Below are 20251 nucleotides of genomic sequence, written 5' to 3'. Positions count from 1 at the left end.
GTTTCTGAGTCGGAGATACACCACCCAGAGCCACCTGCCAGTCTCCGCCGACTGGGGTACCAGGCGGGTGGGGAAGAACTCCTCCCCCGATGCCCGCCCGCGTCCGCTTCTCGGTAGCCAGGCTGGGTTCCAGCAGCTCTTACACAGGTTTTCCCCTTTTCAATCACCACCTGGCAGAGCCCCGTCTCTCCTTCCAGCCCAGGCCGGCTGCCCGGCACCCCGAGTGAAAAACTACACCCAGCATCTAAGATGGAGAACACCCCTTCCCTACTCCTCACTAAAGAGGGCTTCTCCTGGGCTGCAAATTAAAGCTGTCCCTTGCATTTTTAAACCCTCCACCCCCTGGCCCTCACCACCAGCTTCCCTTCCAAAGAACCCGTACAATCGTCCAAAGCACGCGAACACCTGAGAAGCGCGACGGGGGTCCGCACCTGGGCAGGTCCTCCGTGGCTTTAGTGATCGGAACAGCCCGCGCCCGGCAGGTCCTCGCGTCCCCGCGCGGACGGCTGTGCCCCGAGCCCTGGGATCCTGCCCAGGTCTCCGGGTCGCGGGGTCAGCCCGGTCCGCTGCGGGGCAGCTCGGGATCGCCTCCGGCCAGTTTCCCCTTCTCCCGCCCCAGCCCGCGTGCCCGCACCGCCGCCGCCGCCGCCGCCGCCGCCTCCCGGGCGGGCGCTCGGAACATCCCGCGCCGCGTCCTCCCCGCGCGGCTCCCGCCGGCCCCAGCCCGGCCCGCGCCGCTGGCAGCCATCAAGTGGCTCGTTAAGGAAATGCAGGTGAGTGCGCGCGGGGCGGCTGCCGTGGAGACGCGGGGTGTGTGCCTGTGTGTGCGAGCGCTGGGAAGAGGGAGCGCCGGCGAGAGCCCGAGCGGCCCGGAGATGCTCGTCGCCTCTGCTCCCCGCCCCGCCGCGCCCGCGCCCGCACCCGGCGGCCCGAGCGCGTGGGGCAGCGCCGCGCCCTGACCGCCGATCGCCTCCGCGCCCTGCCCGCGGCTCCCGCTCCCCGCCCGCCCGCCTCCCCACCCTGCGCGCCCGCCGCGAGCCCTCCCCGCTCCTCCTCCCGCTCAGCCTCCTCCCCTCGCCTGGCCGCCGAGCGCAGGTACTTTGCCTTCAGAATAATTGCCGGGACCCAGGACGGCGTTGGGCGCCCAGATTGCCTGGTCTCGGCCCCCTCCCCCCGGAAAAGAAGGTCCCACTTTGGAAAAAACACACCGCACGCGCGGCACCCTCCCCGAGCCCCAGCCCGACGGGCAGCGGGCATGTGCTGTGCTCCCCTGCAGTTTGTTGGGGCCTGTGTGGAAGAGAGACAGTTCTTTATCTGCCTGCTGGAAGGGAAGAGAAGACTCCTCAGGGTTTCCGCGGAGGACCGGACGAGCGGCTGCTTCAGTAAGTAACCTGGGCTTCTGCATTTCTCCACTCCCCGGCGGGGCTTATGCTGGGGGCTCCCCACCCCGAGTGGCAGGGCCAGTCTGTTCGTTTCACCCGGGAAGGGAAAGTTGACTTATATAACTTCAGTAGTTCCTCATTGAGAAGTGGTTTGCTGAGCATTTTATTTTTATTATTTGAGGGAGAACACTGAGAGACTCCAGTATGGGTAACCTGACGGGGGCACGGTTTTTAAACGCGTATTGTTCCAGGGCCATGGGGAGCCTGCTTTGTGAAATGTTGGGGCTAAGATTGAAGGATGGGTGCTTAGAAGACGCTTGAGAATTCTAACTCCACTGGTCTCCTTCCCGGGCCACTGTCCACCGCGACCTTAACCCACACCAACTCGCCTCCTTCTCTGACTTCACTTGGGTGCTTGTTTTAGCTGTAGTTCTGGAGAGAGCTGGCAAAGAATTGGGTCAAGGGAAAGTTAATAAAGATGCTTTGAAAGACAGGGAGAAAATCCTGTTGCGGCTTCGTGATGCTTGTAGGTAGGATAAGATGTGGAGGAAAATCCTGGGACCGGTCTAGTTTGGAGAATGTGGATGCGATTAATTTAGAGAGAGGATATATATATATATATATATATATATTTTTAAAAAAGAAATGGTTTGGAGAGGGTAGGAGTTGGGACAGTGACTTTGACACAGCAGGTTATAAGCTGTGACAGGGGCTCAGCAGCCAGTGGCAGATTGAAGGTGTCTCCTAGGGCTGAATATCTCTGCATCAAAAAACTTTTGCAGGCGGTATTCCTCTTGGGACTAACATCACCCTGTCAGTGGCTGCAGCATTTCTGTAAAAACAAATAGGACGCTCTTCTGCTCTCTGAGAAAGGAGCGATATAGAGTAACATTTGCCAACGTTTTATAATACCTAAATAAAACCTTTGTGTTATGTCAGGAAAAATATAGTTGAGTCAGTTTGTTTTGCACAGAGGCAGGGAATCAATAACATTTCAGCATTTTTTCCCTTATCACTGCCAAATGGACTCTGAATCTAATTCTTCTTGCATTGTTTCATATATAGTAGATACAGTAGAAATTGCATTTTAGAAAACACGGAACTGATTTTAAACAAATTTAAAGTTCTTGGACACAATAACACTCTTACTGACGAGTGTAGAATAGGGATTGGAGAAAGTTTTATCTTCAACTTACAGTTTTCTGTTTCAATATTAAACACACCTTTCTAATAAAATCCCTTTGAGAGTTATAAACGAGACTGAAAATTAAAACTGTTTTTTTCAACAAAACACCTTCCTATCAAATAATAACTAAGGACTCTCATATTTAGTTGTTATGATAAAGTGAAAAAATACCTGTATATTTACTCAAATAAGTATATAAAAGCAGCTATATTCATCCAGCATTGATTTGAAAAAACTAAGAGTATACTGCTGTACAATGGTTAAAAGAAGGAAAGATCTTTTAGAGTTGTTATGGTTATTCAATGTTGAACCCTCTGACTATTTTGGGACGTAAGTTTTTCGGGTAATGAAATAACACAGGACAGTTGATGAATTTGTTGACATAAAGTAATCTTCAATGGAAATCATTTGGGAGAGATCTGTCATTGTTTCCTGTATGTTACTTTATTACCTATCCAAATGGGTTTTCTTGGAGATATTACTGCTCTCAGCTGCCATTTCTGTTATGGGTTTAAAATTAATCTACATAATTTAGAACGAAGCCTTTGGTTGATCAGATTTGGATTATAGCACATGACCTCTACCCAATTGTGACCTCAAATAGCTGATAGGATATCTGATACTTGAAAAATATAATTGTTGAAAAATAGAAGGTCAGATTGTACTGAAGTGACCAAATCTAAGATTGGTTCTAACATGTTATTATATAAATCACTACACGACATGTTTCCAACAGTAAAAGAGGCACTACAGAATTGTTGATTCTGTTCAAATACCTGAAAGCTAAGATTTACAATTAATGTGAAAACTAGTCTGACACACAGTCTACCTCTATTATAATTATGTCATAGTGCTGAGAAAAATGACCTGAATCAAAACCATTGTTAGTAGAGCTGGCACATAGTATATATGATTACTGTCTTTAATAATAGAGAAAAAAGTCAAAGCTGGCTGGGGTGATTAAACTGTCATATTTTTTTGTCCACCAGCTTTCTGTGCCATACAGAGGTGGTTGCAACTTTCAAGTTGAAAGAAGAAAGTTGCTGGTGTCAGCAGTAATGTGTTTTATTACGCAATTGTTCTTGTTATTCAGATCAGATAATGGCCAGATGAAATATATAAGCAGTCTTCAGGGAATGAATGATTAATTCCTCTAACGTGTGCTTACTAAAGGAGTTCTTACTAATAAAGCGCCCGTATTCCTGAATTTGCTTACAGTTGCACTTGGAGAAGGCAAACATACTTCTCTTTTCCCTTAATAGTAACATAGAATTTACAGGTTTAGTCCTGTAACTATAGTACCTTAAAGATGATCTTGTAGACCACATGGTCATATATTTTAGGGAACTTCATGGATATTATTATCTACTTAAAACATTTAATTTAGAAAGTAAAACATTGTTAATTGGATGTGTGTTATGGGAAGGTTGACTTATCGTTAAGAGTTATTTTGCTTTTCCCTGTGTGGGATGACATTCTGTCTCTTCTGTGTATTTCTAGTAAGGTTCAGGTTCAGTGCTGAAGGACATTTTTCTTTAGTAATGTTAAGTGTAAAAGTAAAGCTAAAATACTGCTGGCTATATAAAAACATTAGCTGAAAACTGTTAAAATTTTAGAAATAGTGACTATTACACATGACAATTGTTGTGTTTACTACTAGTGAAATTTGTCTTACGCTTAGAGAAGGATCATTAATATAACTTTCAATATCTCTACATTCCCAGACTGGATTATGAGAGAAGGTGGGGAATGGACAAATTTTATATAGTAATTTAAGAACACATGACCTGCAATGCACACTACACATTTTTAATTTACCCACCTAATGTCTTCTTGTTTACAAATTTTTGAAAAATGTGCTTTTAACAATTGTTTAATTAGATATACCTATCACTAGGCTTTACCAATATCTCTTCTGTTTTATACAACAAATAACTTTATTCCAAGAGTCCTCTGTTGTTTGGAAAAAATATCTTAATTTCAGTAAAGTTTTATGAATTTACACCTATAAAGAATTTAATAAACTTTAGCAATGCAAATGACATGTTAATAAATATTTAATGATCCCAATTTAAAAGTTATATTGAATATCGGATGGATAAAATTTTGTATCTTGTCATGTGACATTTGAATTTGTTTATCTTCCTATATATTTACACGCAAATTCTTTATTACCTCTGTCAGTTCATTGGGTTTTAATCAGACTGTTCAAAAGCAATTTGGCCTCCATAAAGATTAAGTGAATTTCCATTTGTACAGCGAAGCAACTTACAAGTTAACTGTAGTTGCAATAATGGGTATGCTTTTTCAAACTCTTCCTAAAAATGTGTTGAATTAAGAGTAAGAAAAGGACATTACCCACTAGGTGACCGCTCATGTGATTGTAGAATCAATAGTTTTGCGTTTTCCTTTCATAGTTATAATTGGCCGTGTGACCTCAGGGGGTAACCTGGACTCTCTGTACCTGGTTTTCTCCTCTGTCAAGTAGAGAAACTGGCCCATGAATCTAGATCCTATCTAATCCAAAATTTCATAAAACAAGCTAATCTAATTAAAGTAGCATTTAGCACAGTTTCAGATGACACCATGGCAGTGTGAAAATCCATTCAGGAGTTGGGGCAGCCATCTTGCTTGAAGGCGGGTTTAAGCACCTTGTCCTGAGCCAGGTGGGCCAGGCCTGGCCACTCTTGCTTCGTGGATTGGATGCTTACTTGGAGGGACTTTGGAGGAAAAGGATGGAGATAATGGAAGGAAGGGAGGGGTTCTTGTTTCTCTTGAATACCCTTAGCTACTGAAAAAATATTATAAGTATTTTGGGATTTGCTATTTTATTTAATTGCAGAAGGGTATAAGAAGATTAAAAACAAAGGAATTGCTTAGTGTCCTTTGACTTCCTTTTTTCTCCTCTTAATTTTTTCATGTATGCTAGTTTACAATATCATGTTTATATACATATGCTCGATTCAAGCAAATGCATATTTTGGTGTTTGAGATGGTAGTTATAGACTGCAACAGCTAAAAGGAACCATAGAAAAATTTATTTCAGCCCTGTATTTTTAAGAGGCAACTGAAGACTTCCAAGATTAAAAACTATAACATTGAGACGAATTCCTCAAGTTTACAGGGAGATTTTATATCATGGAACAGTAGTATCTAAGATCCCGCATTGGCAAAAATGCATAGATAATAATTTATACACCAATTAGTAAAGTTTCAATAAAATGATCTCATTGATCATATAGGATACAACTCATTACCTCTAAAATATTTTATAATGAAAAACTTCTAATCATGGAAAATGAACACAGAGAATTAGTACATACAGGGTTAATTTTAAGTGCTTGCTTTTCTTATAGAAAATCAGTACATTATTCCTAGATAGAATTTGTGTCATATACAGGATAAAATTGGAAACTTTTCCCCTTCTAAGGAATTCTTGGGTGGTAGAAGTGAACCTATATCTCTATAAAATGTTTTATATTTTAAATCATTAGAGTCATGGAGATTGTGCTATATTTCAAATTTATTTACTTCTGAGTGCAAGATAAACTAATTATAGACCATTTATTTGCTTTTTATTTTATATGTTTGCATATGTGCACGTGTATATGTGTCTGTTTAAATACATCTATTCAGAATGGAACTTAGTGAAAATAGTGTGCTTAAAAGTTGAGAAGTGTAAGTACAATAAGTGAATAATAGTAAAAATAAAATAATATAAATTATTGTGTAATATATCAAGTTGTTCTCTGATTTGTTCTTAAATCCAAATCAATAGTTCAACAATATACCATATTATCAAGGCTTTGCCTCTTGTAGTAACTCCATATATTTTCTAAATACCACATTATAATAATTTAATATTCTCAAGGTTGAGAGGTATAGAATTGCAGAGAACATAACTGCTGTTGTTTCACATCTGTTCTCATGGACCTTAGTTGCCTGTGTTAGTATTTGTATTTGCATTAGATGCTAAAAAGGAAAAGAACAAACTCATTTGGTTTTTATATGGTTGTTACTTAAAAGCAGTCATTTTAAATCTAAAATTAACTGAAATGTAGGTCATTTTAACTGAAATGCCTTGTAAGATTCATTGCACACATGATGCTATCTGATTTACTTTGTAAGGGAACAATAGAAATGTTACACTGACACACAAAATTAATCAAATTTTATAAAAATTCCTTTATTAAGCGTGCAAATATTTAAGCAATCAGATGCACAAGTCTATCGATGCATTCATTTTATTGGAACCGCTGTGAATTATACTTTTAAAAACTATCCAAAGTTAAATTTCTCAAACGTAGTTTGTATTAAAAAAAAAAAGTCACTCCTTCAACAGCTGTGTGAACAGAGAACAAAGTCAGGCAAATACTGTGTACACATATTCCTTTTTATAACTTACCCACTAACTGGGATTTGTATCACCAAATATACTCCTCTTCCTTTGGTTAGATGGTCCTAGGGAGCTTAGAACAAAGGCTGAGAATATAGCTTCCTTCCAATGCCAGGGAAGTTTAATTTAGAAAATATAAACAAGAGTAAAAGAGTGATTGCTGTTTTTAAGTGACCTGGTCTAGACTGCTTGTCCACGAACGCTTATGTAGGTAGGAGAAAACTACGCAGACAACCTTGTGTCCCTGAGATTTTGTCCCAGTACTGTGACCTACAGTCTTTATGTTCAAGATCAGAAATTCCACTTGGAAGTAGAAAAAAGGATGGAGAGGGAAGAGAATGCAGAAAGGAAAGACTTGTTAGTCTCACCCTAGAGGCAGTGTCTTCCACTTTTTATTCTTCCCACAATTGGCTTTCCAAATCAGAGATATGACTTTCTGTGTTGGGGTAAGTGTCATGAGATTAACAGGGGAATTTGCTCATACCTTTACTTCGTCATAGTCCCAGTTTTTGCCATTTCTGTAATGTATCCATCTGGAACCATTGAGAAGGTTATTTTATCACTTCATGATGTGTATTCATTTATTTTTGACTTTGCCACAAAAATCAACGACAGGACAATAATTTAGGCATCATAAGCATAATATGCCCTGCTTCTAGAAGTTTCACCCTCTTCTATTTCCCAGTTTGTATATATTGTCAAATCAGAATCACTAGTTAGGATTATACCGCATGTGACACATGGCAGTGTAAGCCATATACTATTTGGTATCCAAATATTTATGGAATCTTGTATGTACCAAGCCATGTTTTGGGCAATATAAAACTGCCTAAATTGTGACCATCTTCTATTCTTATGAAATATTTATTCATTATCAAAAAATGTTGATTCCATAGAGAAGATAGAATCTCTCCGTTTAAGTCACTGAAAAAATTTCAGGTACATGCCCTTCCTTACCATTTCCTCCTCTCCTTCTCTATCATCTTGATTCAGAGCCATCTCTTTTGGGAAATGAGTGGAATGTTTATTGGTGATTTAGCAGTTGTAGGCTATGCTGTATTCCACTGGAATTAGTTGACATCCTTTATCATCTTCAAAGCTGGATTAACCCCATGCTAATTCTTTATGTACACCACTGTCCAGAGTTCTAGAGAAGCAGTAAGACATGATAAGCATATTACTATACCATCTCTATATCAAGAAGATACAGAAAACACAAATTAATCTGCAGACCACTGTAGCATGATACAACCTATGTACCAACCCGTTATATTTCCAAATTTTATAGGATACAATGCAGATTACAGTCAAAGCTCTTGTTATTTTCTTCAGCTGTAACCAAAGCATCATAGGAAAATAACATCGGTTTTCTCAGGAAAGAGAACAGTCAGAGAAGAGGAAATTCTCAAAAGAGGCCATGTGCTATGTACTTTGAATCAAATAACCAAAAAAGATGAAAAAAAGTGTCATTTAAATTTTTAGGAATTTACTTGAATTGCTAGACATTTTTGAAACTAAAAAAATTACCCTAAATTCACCTCTTGATACCCCTAGAAAAGATAATAAAAACATTTTTATTTAATTTTAAATTTGCTCTTTATTCCTCCTAAAAACGCTTATCAAAGATGAAGGACTTGTATGCATGCATATAAGCATAACCAATGGACACAGACGGTAGGGGGGTGAGGGCATGTGCTGGGGGTTGGGGGTAAAGTGGCCAGGGAGTCATTAGGGGACAAAGGAGACTTTAATCAATAAAGAATTTAAATTTAAAAAAATGCTTTGATGGTGCCACTCAATAGGCACATTTGATAAACAGAACCCAGGTTAGATATTGTTTTAACCTCAAAGAAACTTTTCTATTTTTAAACCTTGATGATGGGCTATGAGCATCATAAAGAGAGAAAAGATATTTTCCCAGCATTTAGAATTTACCATTGCATTATATATATATACTCAATTCAATCTTAATTAATACTTGTCCCTGGCATTTGTTTCAGTGGATCATTTCTTGTAATTTAATGTGTAAGGATGTCTGGTGGCTTCTTCTCCGAATGGATGTGCTCATTCTGTGTCATATGTGCTATCCATTTGTTTCCTCCTCGGAAACATATGTGGTCAGCTCTGCAAGGCAGGCTGCGCCTCATCATTGATGTGCGGTGGGAGACTACAGGGCTTCCTTGTGGTAGGCCCTGTGCTTTCGAAGGTTGAATTCAGCACTTAAGTTCACCATGGTTCTGCCCTCAGGAAGGAGTGCCTTCCTTTTGTGTTTCAGGGCATTGATGCCTTCCTGTTTTCCATGCAGCCCTTTCATTGTGGAAACTTGCCAGGATTTAATAACATAAAGTCCACATTTGCTAAGGAAACATTGAATCTTAATTAGATTTCCGAGAGAGGTCATCTTAGGAAATATTCTAATTGTAATACCAATCTCTACCTGTCATATCTGTATATCTATATCTACCTTGATACCTTTGTCTATTTATATGCTTTTTTCATAGAAAGGAATTACTCCAGGCAGTACCTGAGAATGAACCTGGAGGTGAACCAGTTTAGGTGGCGGGGCCAGAAGAGATTATGTGGCTCCTTCCAGGCCAGCCTTCTTTTCTATAAGCCTATCTTTCCCCCTTTCTATTTCTCCTGCTGAATTTCCCTCCTCTGCTCATTTCCTTTAACCTTATTGGAAACCTGGTGTTATCGGCACACGGGGATGACTCTGTTGGCCGTGTAAGAATGTAAAAGGGTACGTGGTAAAGATTAAAGATGGCCTTGACCACTGTTTATAATTTGCAGTTCCCTTACAGCCCGGTCATCCCTCTCATCAATATAATCATCCACATTTCATAAATAGTCCATCACCTCTTATGGTGGCATGAAAAGAAGGAAGCTTTTTTTTTTTTTTCTAATCAGAGATGACCTCAGGGTTTTATTTTCTTCTTGGGTTCTTGGAACAATTTTGTCTTACACCTCCTTCTTTTGAGCTCTGAAGAAATCTTTAGATAGGAGGTAATAATAGCTAACATTTACTGACTCTAATTTATGCCACTTACTATTCTAAGTGCTTTATATGCATTAACTCATTTATTCCCATATCAGCCCTATGAAGTTGGCACACTTACTATCTTTTCATGAATTTTTTCAGTTACAGTTTATATTCAATATTATTTTGTATTAGTTTCTGATGTACAACATGGGATGCACTTACTATCTTTAATTTATAGATGATGAAGCCGAAGTACATAGAGGATAAGTAAACTGGCCCGAGGTAGCATAGCAAGCCAAGCACCTACATCCTCTGCCTGTAGATTCCACGGTTTAAATGGCTCTGCTATATTGGTATTGGTACATAGGTTTATAGTATGTTTCCCCAGATGTACAACAAGAGCATATACCATAAAGAGGAATTCCACAATTGCATAGGTTCTAGATATCAAAAGTGGAAAAAAGTGAGGGATCCAGGCTCTCCCTTTATTATACAACTTCCTTAAAAATGAAATAAGCACGAGTTATTATAGAAAAATGATAACTTAAATAGATCATTGTGAACATATTGCTCATGGGGACAATGGGTAAGCATGGCCTAGCGTTTATGAGTGTATTCCTTTTCTTCCTGGGACAATTTTGATCTAGTGGAAAGAGAATCTGATATACTTTCTGCTTTTCTCTGTGGTGCCCCTCTAAGCTCAGGTCCCTGCCTAGGAGTAGATTGATTAAGGTGGTTCTCACTATTCAGGCCTCTATAACTTGTAGCCACAGATTTTGTCTCCATCGGCTCTAAATACACTTAGCTGCACTTGGTGAAGGATGACCAAGAACCGTGGTTTTTGGGAATCAACCAAGATGTTAGAGTCAGTTTGCTTTATGTAGACGACATAATGGAATAGAAATAGAAAGGCAGGAAAGATGAGCTCAGGATATACTATGGAGTGAAGTTTCAGGATCCACCACCCAGTGAATTCAATTCACAGAGCCATAATCCACATTTCCCATGATAATGAAATGAGACAATGGACATAATTAACTCATGTGAAGTTTAATATAAGGAATGCTGGTCATAAGCAGTAAAGAAATAAGTAAAGGGAAACAAAAACCGGCCCTGTAGGAATCTATTTAACTACAATTATTTGTGTGAACTCTTGCTATTTATGCCTCATTACCATGCAGTCTAGGTATTATTTATATCACTGCATCACATTGTATTTAATTTGCTGTAAATTTAATTTGATTGCAATAGTATATTGGCTTTTTGTCCCCAGTGAGTTGATCACTGTTCTCAAATTTTAGTATGATTACTTACTTAAAACTTAAAGATAAATTGAAGAAGTATGAGTTACAACATGAGTTGTGATTTTATTTTTCAATTATAAGAACAGAAAAATTAAATTGTTACCTTTACAGATTAACAAAATTAAAGAAAGGTTGAATAAAATAATCCTCAATAAATATATATTGGGTTTCTAATGTATGAGAAATGCTTGCTGCATAGTGATAGAAGTATTTTGCCCTGATTTTGAAAGGACATGAGAAATATCTTGGATATTCTTTAAAATTATCAGAAATGCTCTGTGATCTTTTAAAATTGAAAAAAAAATTTAGCAACTTTTTATCAATTTATTAAACTGACACTTCTTATGGCTTAGGTATACATATGTCAAGTTATAATTTTAATTAATACTAATAGATGACAAAGCATATACAAAAAGTTACTTTTCCCTTGTATTGGAAGGAATACATGATATCCAAAATAGAAAGTTAAAGTTATATTATGACATATTCAAGAGGTTCAAAACTCTTTCTTTTCAGGTGTGAGAGACAGTTAAATACTTAGTGAACAGGGTAATCTGATTATCTTTCTTCTCCTAAGATCTTTCTTTGCTAAGGTGTTCTGATTACTTGCTAAGAAAGTTCAATGAGTTTTTAGTTGTAAGTGAGAACTGAGTAGTAGAAAATGTGCCAGCCCAGACAATTTTATTGTGCAAACTTGTCCACTAGAGACATTCATGGAGCTGCTAAACTGCTTGTTACAAACTAGAGTTTTGGCCTTTTGTCGCTTAAAACTAGGAGGAAGAGTGATCAGGGATGAAAAACAAAGAAGCCCAGGAGAGCTTAACACATTAGCAGTACTTATTTCTTTTCAATGTACAACGAAAGAAGACATAATCTTGAGGTCCAGAGTGGTCCTAATTATTCTTGAAATGTATTATATTCCTTACATACAGTATAATTTTGGTAGACAGTATGAGAAGTACAAGATCTCTTGGAATAGGTCTTTGTAGGCAAATAGATGGAATGGGTGTTGGTTTAGCTAAAATAAGCAAATTTGCAACTTCAAGAGAAGAACTTTTTTTTAGAAGTCTAGGTTGCCTCATTTGTTGGAATATCCACATTTAGCTCAGTGGTGTCCTACCATAAAAACGCTACCTTCCAGTTATGATACTCTGTCAGGTCCACCTTTTGTTTTTTTATCAAATCTTTCCCTATGGCCATAACCTCGCTTCAGAGTCTTATCGAATTGCCATAGTCCATTTGGGCTGCTGTAACAAAAATATCACAGACTCTGTAGCTTATAAACAACAGAAATTTGTTTCTCACTGTCTGGAGGCTGGAAAGTCCAAGATCAAGGTGCTGGCAGACTTGGTGTCTGGTAATAACCAATTTCCTAGCTCAGAACCATACTTCTTTTTGCTATGGGAGGTCTCTGCCATCTTGTTATAAGACCACTCTTTTCGCCCAGGAGGGCTCCATCCTCATGACCTCATCACCTGAAATTCCTACCTGCAAATACATCTCAGTGGGGGGAATAGGTTTCAGCATATGAATTTGGCGAGGACACAAATAGTCCACAGTACAAATCTTCCATGGATGACTATTTCCTGTTTCCCTGCCTCTACTTTATCTCCTCTATTTTTTTTTCTTTGCCACCAATGGAATTTTTTTGTCCAAGATGAAAACCTGATCATGCTTAAAACATGAAAAGATTTATTATTGCAAGGAGTATAATGTTAAAAAAAAAGTCTTGGTGTGACATAAAGGGACTTTCATTACCCAGGTTGCAAACTACCTTTTCATCTATGTCTTACCTTCTCCCCCATCCCACCTGTATTCCATAATAAAGCTATATAAACACCTTGCAGTTAAAAAGGTGTTCAGCTGCTGATGAAAATGATGGTAATGATGATAAAAATTTATAATTGCATTTCCCTGTTCAAAAGGCTGTCTTAAATTTTGTAATATTAGCTGTGTCTTTCAGATACTAATTTCGAATCTGATTCCAGAATATTATGAGTATCCTTTCCAGCCAGTGACATACAGAATGCCAGCTTTTGAGGGACCTCTTTCTTTCTGTGGCTTTGCTCAAGCTGCACCTCCTACTACATTACTTCTGCACAACAGATTGATCAGTTTCTGTTGCTTCCCAGCAGCAGCCAGTGTCTGCCATACAAAGTAATGATCTCTAGCAAAATTTTATGTTGTGTCTCCCCTGCCAACTCCAAAGTGGTCAGCCTCCTTTGGCTTACCATTCTGGAACTGTGTGGGTTTCTTACAGTAGCCCAGCTCCCACAGGCCCAGGCTTTGCTGCTCACAGCTGGCTACGCTCCAAGTCTTTGTTGCTGGAGATGCTACTGTAACATCTGTTGAGTATGGCATGTATGTAGTTACCCTCATCAATCTTAAGAATTTGGGTATGCTTTCCAGGCATGTGGCACACATTGTATAACATCAAAACTGTCTTGAAGAGAATGTTGTAGGTAAAAAACAGAAACAATCTATGGTGTGTTTTTCAAGGTAGCTTTGATACTAAAACTCTAAAAAACGTTTGTTGAATATTTAGATAGCATATGACCATTTTTTTTCTGTGGAATTACCAAGTAGAGATTATTTTTAAAGAAAATTTGTTTTCATAATCATTTCAAAAATCAGATTCCATTAAGCTAATCAATTTTGATTGCCTTAGGCAAAGTACTCCTGATTTTAAAGTGATATATCAGAAGATAAAGCAAGTCATATAGTCACAGCTTTCATCTCGGTATTAATGACCTTTGATAATCTTGCATGAGCTCTTTTTAAAATATTTTTATTGATTTCAGAGAGAGAGGAAGAAAGAGGTAGAGAGCGATAGAAACATCAGTGAGAGAGCTGCTTCCTGCATACCCTCTACTGGGGATCAAGCCTGCAACTCAGGCATGTGACCTGACTTGGAATGGAACCAGGGATAACCTCATGCATGGGAGGATGCTCAACAAACTGAGCCATACCTACCGCGCACATGAAGCCTTTCTTTAGACCAAAAGTCCCAAAAATAATTTGCTGACTAAGAAAATATTGATAGTATCCATATTTAAATATTTCTATGCTCTAAAGAACGTATACTGTTGGGAAGCCTGGCTGGGTGGCTCAATTGGTGGGAGTCATCCCATACACAAAACAATTTTGGGTTCTATTTCCTGTGAGGGTCAGGGTCTATACCTCATTTTCAGGTTTGATCATTTGATCATTGCTTGGGGCACATATGGGAGGCAACCAATGTTTCTCTCTCTCTCTCTCTCTCTCTGTCTCTATGTCTCTCTCTCTCTTCCTTCCTCCTTCCATACCCCTTCCTCTCTCTCTCAAATCAGTAAAACCATATCCTTGGGCGAGAATTAAAAAAAAAATAAAAAAATGGGGATAGCTATATTTTCTCTCTTTTCTCATTATATCCTGTACCATTCTCTGAATCTTGAATAGGTAGTGAGGATCTTGACTAGGTAGTTAAGATCGTTTGTTATATATACTGTAGTTGAGATTAGCAAGAAAAAAAATCCCATGCAAAATATTTAATTTCACTGATAAGGAAGAGGAAGCTCCTGAGAGGTTTAATGTCAAATTCCTATTAATTAGTTTCTCAGAGGTAGAACCCAGGAAACTCAACCCACAGTCCAGGCTTCTGTGCAATAAAGAGTGTGATTGGACTTTATATAACTTTGATTTATTTTCTACAGAGAATTACCCACAGAAGATTGTGAAAATGTTTCAATTTTTCAGGTTCATTTATTCACCTTCATTCACTCTTCCATGCTAGTGAATCTGTGTGGGTGAGCTCTAAGCAGAAATCTTGGACAGAGTCTTATTTACTTTATATTATAATAGGCAGGATACATCTACTTTGAGCTAGGAAATGCAAAGTGCATAATACTTATGATAAAATTGAATATGTGTCTAAGATAAAGTCAAAGAATGACTTCTTAAAAACATAGAATTGATACTTTATAGTTAAATCCAAGTCACTTTAGGTTTTTTAAAATTTTCTGAGTTTAGAAAACTGAACCTCAATTTGTGGCTTGCTGGTCACTCACCCACAATGCAATTTTTGGATAAGACCATCTTGGTTTCTGGAGAACCTGCTGATGAATTTGATAAGGGCAGCAAATGCCTATAACTTGCATCACACTCATCAATCAGGAATGCATTAGCCTTTGTGCTTTCCCAGAGAAGAATTGTTATGAAGTTCTCCAGAACCTCAGAATAAAATGAAAGCAATAGCAGACCCACTCAGAAAGATCAGTGTTCAATGGAAGTCATGTTATGTTTTTAATAAACCCTGTAGAATCACTTATGAGAAAGTATAAAGTGCTTCTTGCTGACATTCTAGCTGTAAATAATGCAGGAGTAAACACTTTAATAATTTCAATTAATTCTGAAGTGTAGCTTTAATTTTTCTAATTACAGCTGATATTTCTAAATCGGAGACTTATGGCGGAAGTTAATGCAATCTTTGCTTACCATTGCAGTTACATTACAGAACTTGCTGTTGAAGTGGAGGATGCTTTAATTAAAAATATTTTATAATCTAAAATGAGCTGTTTTAACTCCCTAAAAAAGTTTCAAGTCATGCAGTATTTTAAAATGGATATTAACTGAATTTAACTGCATTTTTAAATTTCTGTTGATTTGTACCTCAGTGTTAATAAGATGCCAGTTTTTCTTCATGGAATCAGATGGTGAATCATTGCATTAGTTCAGTAAATTCATTTGAAGAATGAACCCCTGATTGTACTCAAAGTGTATTCACATAATGCATAGTTTCTTAAAAATTTATTTGGGATAGACAAAATCACATAAGGTTATTATAGGCGATACATAGCTACTTGTGCTATAGATATATATATATATACTAAACAAATTTTAGTGGACAGTCTTGGTACCAAATAACATATTTTGGGATCCCTGTTTATGTTCTTTCTTATCTGTAATACTTGTAATGAGCATGTTCTTTTTTGTGTGTGTGTTTTTGTTTTTTGAGCAATTATTAGTGTCTCATTTGAAATGTATGATAACAAGAAATAAATCAAAAGACTATGATGTACCCTAGAGAGAACTCTTTAATAACCATCACATGAATAGAGCAATAGAATGGTTTTTTAAGCTTTTTTGGAGCAGCCATACATTTTTCATGTTTGATTTAATTTATCTGGCAAAAGTTACATGTACTACCTAAGGCTTGGTCTTTATTACCAGTCAAATATCTCATGGTTTGCACATGCTATACTTACACTCATGCAGGGTAACCAATTGTTATTCTGATATTAAATACAGATACTCTGAACAGTTGTAAGACTTTTGACTTCAAGTTCAGCCAGTTATCACATACATAAATTACATATTTTTCTTTTCTTTATAACCTTCATTTTTTTAGAGAGAGAGAATGTGGCACCAGGTACATTGATAGGTTGAGTCCTGTACATGCCCAGAGTGGGGACCCACCCCGCAGCCTAGGCATGTGCACTGACCAGGAATTGAATCCTTGACCAACTGATTCACAACCAGGGCTTTAACTTCTATGTTTGATTATCAACTTTTAATTTTTCACATTCTACCAGTTCTTCAAAATGTTTACCATTACACCCAGTTTGGAGATATAGATAAATGTCACCAAACTATGCTTAATAAAAATAACTTGTATTTTTTATTAAGCAGAGTATTTAAATATACCTGCTTATTCTTTTCTTTTATACTGCCTTTAAAATTTGGTAATTAAAAAAATGGCTTTTTGTTTCTAACCACAAAAAGACAATATTGTTTAAGAAAAATTTATCTTGGTAATTGATAGACTATTGGGACTAATCTATTGCCTAAGTATGACACGGAATCAGTAAATGTGAACAAATTAATTAACATATATACACTCATGTATGAGTGTAGCATATATGTTATATATAAACATAACTAAGTGCTTTAGGGAAATTTTATTCTTTTTCATTTTAACTTTCTATTCTTTTTTATTAACTTTTTATTTTTTTTGTTCAATATACATTCTGTGACAAAATAAATGATTAATAAATTTGATACAAAATAAGCAGTTCATTTATTTTTAAATGTAGTGATAAGGAACCTGGGTTTTAGAAGTAGTCAAACTCAGATCATTTCTAACTCTACTAATTATGAGATTCTTAATCTTCAGCCATTTACTGATGTCAGCAAACTTTAGTTTTCTCATCTGTGAAGCAGATCTCCTATTATCTGCCTGAAGGTGTTTTGTAACATTAAGTTAGAAAGCAAGTGTAGGTATAAACGCACAAGTGTATTTGTATGTACCTGACTGTGATTATGGAGTATTAGAAGAAAAGCATTTGAAAGGTAAAGGACTTTATTTTTTTTAAAACTGCAGATCACATGCATAAAGGGGTAAAGGTAATGACAGTGCCTGGTCCTTTCTCTTTTAGAGTCTGTAGTCCTTAATATACACTAGACTGATGCCTATGCATTTTTCTCCAAATACACAACATTATTATATTATGTTCTTAATTTTTAAAGTCTTATCTTAAATTTCTTAGGAAAAAGTACTCAAAGCAGCTATAGCTTATAGAAAAAGTATTTCAAAATGCACTTTAAGGTGGGCTTTGGAAAACAGCTAATGTTGATCACTGACATGTTCATAATTCTAATTTTAATTTATTATGGAAATGCATAATGACATCCACGAATCAAATTTTAAAAGTTCCAAGAACTATTAAATAATGTGGGCAAGTTGCCTTTAAGGCATAGATCTGACTCTGAAACTACATAGCAGAATGAGCCAAAAAGCAAAACCTCGTTGCCCATGGAAGATCAGCTTATTTGGTGATCCAACTGAGAAACAAAACACTCTCTTAAAAACCCAAATTATGCTTGCTTCACTTTGTAGACATTTTAAAGCCAAGAGATTTTACTGATTTTTCCAACTTATTTGGAAGTAATTATTGGTTATTTGAGGGAGAATTCATGTAAAGCTATTCAATTAGTTGTAAGTTGGCTCAGTATCTTTTACAATTCATCTCTGTTTTTATTTTTAATTTTCTTTTCACCATTATTTTATTTAATTAGCAGTTAACTTTAAAAATATTTATTTAAAATAGCCGCCTAGATATCTTACGGATTTCTGTCGCTACAATGGTATGGTAATGGACACTCTGATTTGAACTATGTTTCATTTTTGTTTTGTTTTGTTTTGTTTTCACTCTGAAAATGGAACCTGAGTTAGACAAGAACCACGCAATATAAGTAAATTAGTTACTTTAAATTCTGGGGTTAACATATGGTCTAATTATCTATTATAAAAATTATCATTTGAATCATCAAGCCAATCTGTCATTGAGCTTCTGGGGGTATGTGGGGGGGTACTCTTCTGAGTTGTGGGTTGTTGTTTTTTTCACTCCTTGACAACATGAAGGTAAAACTCATGTCACTTCTACATCTTTAAAGTGCAAATGACTCCATATAGAAGTAGCATTTTTCATTTAATTTGATACTGACAAAGACAGACTTGGAAATCTGTATCCAGACCTCAGTGTAAGGATACCAAATATTTTATCCTCAGCTGCCCTAACCACACACCTCTGAACTAGTAGACATCTAGTGATACCTCATTAGCCAGAGTAATTGTGGCAAGGGCGTGACCTTGTACCCCTGACGCAGTCTCTCATTGGGTGGATGGTGTGAATGACGAAGTGGTTCAGTCCCAAAAGATTGTAAGCCATTCGTTCTCATTAGGCTGCCAGCCGTACAAATCCAACAACATACCAGGTTGTTTGAGAAATGCAGTGATTTATTGGAGGCATTTGTATACATGCCTCTCTCAAGGCAATCAGCAGTTCAAAGAACACAAATTAACTGAAAATTCAGGTATAAATAGCATCACTTTATTTTTGCTACATTAAGCTCCTTGCTTGCATTTCGACTGATTTGCTATTAATCAGTGATCATAATTTTACAGTGTTTTACACTTTTGAGTTTAGTTAAATGAAGAGAAATATAAAAGTCATTTCTGGTGTCACTAGTGAAGATGGTAAAAGCAATATCCAGTGGAATTTTACTCAAGACATGTGCAATATAATTTATCGTTTACTCTCAGAACTAGAAGGGAACTGTCCTCTGTAATGACCAGTAAAGAAAATTATATATAATCTCCTGGTTTAAGTTTATTCTACACAATAGATGACAACTGATACACTTGATTGAAAATAGGAAAGATAGAAGCATAACTCAAAAGGGAGTTGAACTTTTCTTTTTTGGAAGAAAGGGGAAAATGTAAATACTTCCTGTTTTAATGATGATGTAATCTTTCTATGTGTTGAATATATTTTTGAAAACAAAGTTGTAATAGCAATGAGAGAGAAATTACTTGAAAAAAAAGGCACCTTCCTGGGATAGAAGAAAATTTCGAATTAAAATTTTTTTCTGTCTTTGCAAATAAAAGAAAATGTTTTCAAGGTTACAAATAGGCTTATATTTTTAAATGGAAATGCATATTTTGCTTTAAGCTTTCCCCTCATTTGAAAATAGCTTATTAAATCTCTTTGGCTCAAGTTCCAAAATGTTGTCTGTCTGCCAAAATTCTTAGAAGAATTCCCAATTCTCTGTATTAATATGAAGTGTGTCATATATATTGAAACAGGATTATTCATGATGCATCCTTAGAGAAATATAGACTAATTTGGAACAAGTACACAGTTCTGCAGCTACTTGGTGACCTCTGAATCAGTGTTATTCTATATAAAACTAGGTTTAACCGGTCTACGAATATAAAATGAGGTCATATTTGCAATGATATCCAATTAATAATGACTTTGAGCTCTGATGTTTTTAACTGCAGGAATTTGGGGTCTTAATGTCCGTTTTAAGTTTTACTTATGTCTTATATATGTCTTCATGGGCAATCACTCTTACGTGTGCTCTAGAACTTTATTTCTGAAATTCTGGTTTATGGACTAGCAGCAAGTGTGTCACCTGGCAACTTTGAAATGTAGAATCTGAGGACCCTCTCCAGGCCTT

General features: G+C 37.2%; 1 protein-coding gene across 25 annotated transcripts in view; it reads left to right on the top strand.

Moving 5' to 3' along the window:
• The first annotated feature begins 1135 nt into the window (after nt 1-1135).
• PTPRD (protein tyrosine phosphatase receptor type D) overlaps nt 1136-20251 on the top strand; it is a 2083672-nt gene continuing 2064556 nt past the window's right edge. For 13 of the 25 annotated variants that reach the window (XM_070431651.1, XM_070431673.1, XM_070431672.1 and 10 more), the window contains exon 1: nt 1136-1382. The gene's annotated coding sequence lies outside the window, so the exon portion shown is untranslated. The remainder of the gene's footprint in view (nt 1383-20251) is intronic. The other 12 variants (XM_070431665.1, XM_070431664.1, XM_070431670.1 and 9 more) reach the window with 4 other exon arrangements.

This window comes from Myotis yumanensis, unplaced genomic scaffold (assembly GCF_028538775.1).
Source record: "Myotis yumanensis isolate MYYU_CA2020_CCGP unplaced genomic scaffold, mMyoYum1.0.hap1 SCAF_12, whole genome shotgun sequence".
NCBI lineage: Eukaryota > Metazoa > Chordata > Mammalia > Chiroptera > Vespertilionidae > Myotis > Myotis yumanensis.
This window is presented reverse-complemented; position numbering and strand designations above follow the sequence as displayed.